Here is a 7,174-nt window from a genome sequence, read left to right on the forward strand (position 1 = left end):
ATGCTCCCTGGTGGACCCGGAAGCAGACAGGAAGTACTTCTGGTCTACTTCCAGGTCTGCTCCCAAACGCACTGGGCAACCCCCTGCACTTCTGTGGGCTGCTCCATGTGCCCCAGCATTGCAGCACTTGTGAGCCCCTGCTACCTAGGGGTATGTAGAAAAAAAAACATTTAAAGCTGTCTCTATGTCTGAACCTTTCTGAATGGATTCAGAGGGTTCCAGTTCAATTCAATTAAAGGGTCCTCTGAATCCAATTCAGATTTGGAGATTCAGCCACCAAAATTGAGCCAAATGGAATCATGGACCAAAGTTTCTCACAGCCCTACTTTATATGCTCCCAAGTATGCCATGCCTACAGACATATACCAAACCCAGAACTGCAGCCAGAAGGCTGCTCTGGGGGCCACCCTTCACATAGGCTCCCTAGACTTCAATTCTCAGTGGAGAAACCCCCAAAGCAACTTCACGGCATTTAGAAGCTACAAGTATGAGTGTGGCTTGCCTGCACAGAAGTATGTACCCCAGTAGCAGAAAAATGCTAAGTCTTACCCTAAGTATTTAATAGGTTATTTGCCTATTAAAAAATGATAACTTGGTTTGGATAGGGATGATCCTGCCTCAGGTAGGTGGTTGGGCAAGATTACCTCTGGAGGCTCCTTCCAGCCCTACTTTTCAATGATTCTATGACTTGCCATCGTGAAAAATGTATTTAACTATCTGGCAGGTTTTACAAAGGTGCAAGTGCTTAAGCAGCTACATGCATCAATATTAAAAATACAGCTATTAGGAATTCTCCCACTCAATGCTTTTGGCCAAGTCTAACCAATTTGTTAGAAATGAACTTTTTCACAAATCTGCAAAAGTATTCCAGGATAAATAAGGATCAGATTCCTTGTCAGGAGGAGATGGAGGTCTTTTACCCCAAAGTATAGAGTCTAGCCTTTAAAGGTCCAGACCTGGGATGTTCAAACTGATGCTGAACTGATGTTCAAGTCCCTGCTACAAGCACTATTCAATTTATAAGTCAAACAGCTCCAAGAAGTGCTATCTGAAGAGACCAAACTCAAATTAAACTAGGAGTCTGGCCACCAGGACACTTGCCTGCACAGTGGGTGACCACACTAAAAGTACCTGGCCTGAAACATGCAGAACAGTCTCCCAACATCCTTACAGAATGAAATAGCAAGTTGGAAAACTGTTATATCATTCCTTTCTAAGAGCTAAATGGAATTATGAATAAGAGAAACAAGAATAAGTTGTTTTAACCCATTTTCCAAGCTTTAGAGGATTTTTCTATTATAAAAAAGTTAGATAAAAAGGTACAAGTTAAGGGTATATGCAACTTAAGTTCTCATATTTGAAGACTATCAAGATAAAGTAGAATTAAAATTGTTGTACTGCATCTTTTGCAAATAAGTGGTATAATTAAAAATAGGATGAAATTAAGCAGAACTGACTCATACTAGATCTGACTAGCCAGCTACACACAGAAGCCCTGTTCAAAAATATCTTTAAAGAGATTGTCATTTGTATTGGCTTTGATTTTCAAAATAGTCTACCTACAGACCCCTGACAACTTTCCCTACCTTCTTATAACTGCTCATTACACAATGCAGTAACTGAAATGTTTTTGGCAATAATTTTGTTGAATCAAATAAACAGTTGGTAGAGATGCAGCTTAGTTTAAGGAAAAGAAGTTACCCAATAAATTTTGTATCTTGCAGCTTCCCTAGATCATCATAACAAATCAACAAAAGGCATGTCTGCCTGGGGCCTAAAGGTAAGAAAAGGCACTATAGGATCTGATATGCAATCCTCATATTCAACACTTCCTGCCATGCTACATGTGCATGACAGAGGTGCGATTGAGAGACTGAACATGAGATTCCATCATGCCTTACTGCCAGAGCAACAGGAGCCTGGGATCAGAATCCCAGGCCTCAACTGAACTGGCAAGTAGCAAGCTCCTTTATTTGGGAGCCCCATCAGTTGACAGGGCTCGCAGCCATAGGGCATGACCTTTCAGTTAGTGGTGTGATAAGAACTAGCCACACCATTTTACATGGTGTGTGTAATCATCAAGGATCCTGGTTTTCTCTGATTAAAAAACAAAACAAAACAAAAAAAACCAACATAACCCCAAATCCATATTTTTCCATGATTAAAATGAAACACCACTAATATAGAGATGTGTGTGTATATACAAGTGAGTTTCATTTTAATCATGGAAAAATATAGAATTGGGGTTACTTTTTTTAAACCAATTTAAAATCTGCATTGTTCATTTTTCAAGCTTTAGAAATTTTAAATTCAACATTTTTTACTTTTAGTGAAAACCGAATGTTTCTGCATTAAGGAAGTTAGGCCAAGTAGGTTGTTTGGGATTGTGGGACAGACATTTAAGCAGAACCATCTAATATAATCTGCACTGAAGTAGTTAGAAAGCTGATATTTGATGTTCTCATCTTTATGGCTTCATACTTAAAACACCCTTGAGATAACAGGGTGGTCCACAGCCATTGTTCCAGACTGTGCAGCCTGAGCAATACAGGAACAAGCTGTTCATGTTTGGAAGTGGGAGAAGGGGACATGCAGGGGGGAAAAGATTTAAGGTGTTGCAGAGCTGATTGTTTCATGACCAAAACACAACAGTAGGCTCTGAACATGAACAGGTCCATGACAGCCCTACCAAAACAAAAAAGAAAAACAAACAAACAAAAAATATCTATCAAGGAAAGATTAATACACTTAATTCAGCAAAGAAAAAAAAACACAGATGACCTTCCTAAGTAAAAAGAAATATTTAAGTTTAAAGTTTTATAGAGCTGTGCTAAGGAAGAATCTTCACTTGTGCAACAGTACTATTAAGCCAGCTACTGCCATAGATCAGTGATTCTCAACCAGGGTGCTGTGAAATTCTCGCAAGGTGACACAGGCTGTCTGTACACATGCTCGTTCATGTTATACTTAAAAGATGTAGGAGCACACAATTAATCGAGTCTGCTCTGTGTTATTAGAATGCTCCAGCATCACCTGACCATCATGTGTATTAAACCACACACATTTTAAAATGGCTACAGGGACACTATATAAACCAGCATTTCTCAACCTGTAGATCATGACCCAAAAGTAGGTCGCAAGAATATACAAAAGGGTCACAACCAGATTTCAAAAATGTATTCTCTTTTAAAGGAGGAAAACATGGGAAACCATGGCTTTTCTCTTGCAAGCTGGCAGTTTCAGCTTACAAAGGGCTGCCATGCCCTACACCCACCCACCCCCTGTGAGGCTGGGACAGGGAAAAAAAAAAGGAAGGAAAAAAAGAAGAGGTTGAGAACCACTGATCTAAACCTCAAATGAGCTTTAGATAAAGTATACTGTAGGCATTCAAAATGTGCAGGGGCTCAATACATGTGACAGTGAACTGTTTTAAAATTAGAGCAGCTGTCTGGGAACCACCAATTAAAATGCCCTCCCACCCCTACCACCAAGCACATGTATAGCACATTGTGGTTGCCCGTTAGTTGAGCAAACATGGTTCACAAATATAATCCCAGTGATTTCACACAGAAAGACCACAATTGTGGATTTCCAAGTTTTTTGCAAAAGAAAAATTGCTTTATTATTTTTCTGTAGTCAAAACAGTGAAGACTAAGAGCTGGCATTTTCCAAAGGGTGCCTCAAATGTAAAAAGGTTGAGAACCACTGAAATAGATGCTCTTTGCTGCTAGTTAACTGAAAGCTGACAACCTTCCTCCAAACGTTAAAGACTTACAATTCCATTAGACCCTTAAGAATATACAAGTTTGGCACAAATCACCCCACTTTCTGCCAGGATATTGTTTGCCTTACCCACGTGACTTGGAATTGGCCCAGAAGTTCAGCTAACAGAGTAAGAGTTGATCCCTGGAAGGCTGGATGTGGTTCCCTTGAGTTCAAAAGGAAAGCAGTACAGTAAAATAAAAGTAGATGAACTGCAATCCTGTGGTGCACTCTTTGCCCACAGCTTAACAGAACAACTAAAAACAGTCAAATTGGGAGGATGTCACTGCTTAAGGTATACATCAAAAGTAAGTATTGCTTATTGCATTTTACATTTTTATTCTTCCAGTTTACCCAACTACTCAGGTCAGAAGTACAGGCTTCATGTACTATAAAGCCATACAGAATGCTTATATTCAGGTTTAAAGCCTTCCAGTAATTCTTACCCCATTTAGTCAGATGTCTCAAAAGCTTCTTACATACACCTCTATCCTCATTCACCTGCTTTATAAAGCATGAGGTCAGGACCACCCCCCCTTGCTTTTGGGAACTATTTTGCGAGTCTGTTACAAAGTTTTGCAGCTATACAAGAGGAAAATGCCATTAAGTGGGCAGTGGATTTAGGACACTGTTGATGGGGACTAAATGTATTGCTGGCCACACCATTTTTCTTTAACTTTTTTTTAACTTCAATCATAACATGGGTGGAAAAGCCAAATACTATTCCAAGTTTGTCTTAGAAACTAGGCAAATTAGGGACTAGCAACAGACTCGTCTCTGAAAGGACAGCTTACAGAATACTGAGCTGAAAACTACTCTTGAACTCATAAGGAAGCCATGTAGGATGTCAATCTTCAGTAAGAAAACAAAGAGGACCCACCCATTTCTTTTTCTGTTAATGGGTTTTGGATAATTTGGTATGCAAGTACCATCAATTGAAGGCTTCCTACATTTCAGCTACAAGTTTGCCAACTCTGGAAAAACTCCAGTATAGATGAGAGTAACTTGGGAGTCTGGACTGGTCTCAAATAATGGCAATATCCTAGAAGACTGAGACTCCAAGGCAGGAAGACGGATGCCTCAAGGCAATGTGAATATATGGGCTAGAACATCATCTGAATTACCATCCTGGCCATCTTTGCATTTAGGATGTACAAAGGTAACGTACAATTTAAGGACTTCCAAACAAGCAAAAATGTGACCTCTGCCAATGCCAATAGAACTGCTTTTAATTTCATATTGGATCAGTCACAAAAGGAATCTAGATTAAAGGAGAACTATTTCTGTTAGCCAGATCAAGGTTCTTTAAGTATCTTGTCCCTCTGCTTCCAAAGAGTATCAGCCGATTGGTCCATTTAGATCGTCTCCCTTGGTGATGCAATGCAGTTCTGTTGTCCATGAGGGAGTGAACCATTCCAGCGATAATGTCCTGTTTAATTCAATGTATACACCAAATTATTTTATATCTAAGAAATTAGCTTAGTGTTGATCCTCTGCCTCCTCACAAGTAGAAACTGAGGAGACTCATATCAAGAGCTCAGCCATCTAACTAACACCAGAAGTAAGAAGTCACTCCTTCTGCTTCCCCAATGCAAAAAAAATTCTTGGTAGCCAAGTAGAAGATACCGTTAAGTTTGCTCCAAACACTACATAACCAGAACATTAACCATTTGGACAATAGAAAACTGGATCTGCTAGGTAGAATGTGTTGCATTTGTTTCAAATCCAAGACAGTTCAAACAACTGGACCTTTAAAACTGACAAATTTCTGATCAAGTCAATATGCTGAAAGAGACCAAAGAAAGGTACCTGGTTCTAAGCCATTTCTGTACTTGCACTGTATCCGAGTTGCCTTCACAGTAACAAGGGCAAGAAACAACACTTTTCAGTATTCACTATAAAAATTCTACAACTGCTCTTCCACACACATGCTGAAAGGGTCGCTGTATATATAACTGCCGAGTGACATTTTTATGTACCACAAAATTAGGAGTTACTCAACTTTGCCGTAATTGTTAGGACACATTTTTGTTCCTTGCATGCAAGTTTTTCCTGGCTCTACCGAAGTATCCTTGGCAGCATTTTTATTGGTTCACCTAAATGTTTGCAATTCCCTGCTCTAAGTGTGCAAGGGCCTTGCTATCCATCAGCAAAGTACACACATATCAGAAGCATCTCTTCCATAAGTACCTAAAAAAATCTTACATTCCCCACACATTGAGTTTGATCTCAAACACCGATACAATCACCTTACTCATCCTTGTTTCAGACTAATAAGTAAGCCACTACCCTCCCCACTCAAACCCATATTCCTCTGCATCTTTACATATCTGCTGATAAACAAAAGGTAGAAGTGGAGAGCAAACTATTAGCTTACATATGGTGTCTGGTTTGCACCCCTCCACATAACACTCTTGTACCTAAGCATATAATAATCTCCATTCATGTCCATGTTCTAGCTATACATAAGTTACAGAGGTGCTGAAATCCAAACACTTGGGAAGACAGAGAAAGCCTCTGATATTTGGGAAACTTTGAAATGAGTTGACATAAAGCCCAACAGCTTTAATACTACAAACATTATTTCACACAGCATGTAGCTTATAGTGTCAGTTGTGGCAGTATATGAACAGCAGCCTATTTTAACAAATTGAAGCCAATATTGGGGAAGAATAGGAGAAACACAGAAGAGGCATTTTAGAAATAAACCTAGTTTTATTGAACCATCTCTAACCATAGATTAGAAACATTTAAAGCTTACCACAGACCTCACAGCAAGATGTTAACTTAAATACAGAGTAACATTTTCACATTCTACTAAGTTAGAAAGTCTAGTTCAGTTTAAACCAGAAAAAATCTCTACTAAAACCAGATCATTTCAGTAGTTGTTGCTTTTTTCAACTCTTTAGAAAAAGCAGACTATACATTGCTATTACTTCACAGGATCATCATGTTCAGTTATCATGCATGAAACTGCTTCGGATAAGGGCTGTGTACAGACATTTGGGGAAATCAGATTGGGTGAAAAAAAGGCCACCCCAGTCTAACTTAGTTTGCCCAAGTGTGGATCTTACATTAGTTAGGTCAATCTAAGTGTGAACTGTACAAGAGTTCAGGACAGCTAGATTGGTCTAAAAATGGCCAATCCAATTAACCCCATCTCCAAGGTACACTTAAGTTAGATTGGGAGGGCCATTTTCAGATAGATTTAATCATCCTGAACTTCTGTACAGTTCCCACAGAAGTCCCAGTGCTCTGGGAAAGCCAGTGGCCCCAGGTCTGGGGCTTCTCTTTTCCAACCCCCTCTGTGGCATGAAAGCTATTTTTACCACCCCGGTATCCCCCCCAGATGGACAACCACCCCCAAGACCAGACCCTCTCACCCACCCCACAAGCTGCTCCCAGTGCCAGT

At 39.7% G+C, this 7,174-nt stretch overlaps 1 protein-coding gene across 1 annotated transcript in view; it reads right to left on the reverse strand.

The window, feature by feature from the left end:
• MTUS1 (microtubule associated tumor suppressor 1) overlaps positions 1-7,174 on the reverse strand; it is a 143,200-nt gene that overhangs the window by 130,242 nt on the left and 5,784 nt on the right. Inside the window, exon 2 of the mRNA XM_019552598.1 lies at positions 6,524-6,530. The gene's annotated coding sequence lies outside the window, so the exon portion shown is untranslated. The remainder of the gene's footprint in view (positions 1-6,523; positions 6,531-7,174) is intronic.

Source organism: Crocodylus porosus, unplaced genomic scaffold (genome assembly GCF_001723895.1).
Source record: "Crocodylus porosus isolate Cpor-Errol unplaced genomic scaffold, CroPor_comp1, whole genome shotgun sequence".
Taxonomy (NCBI): domain Eukaryota; kingdom Metazoa; phylum Chordata; order Crocodylia; family Crocodylidae; genus Crocodylus; species Crocodylus porosus.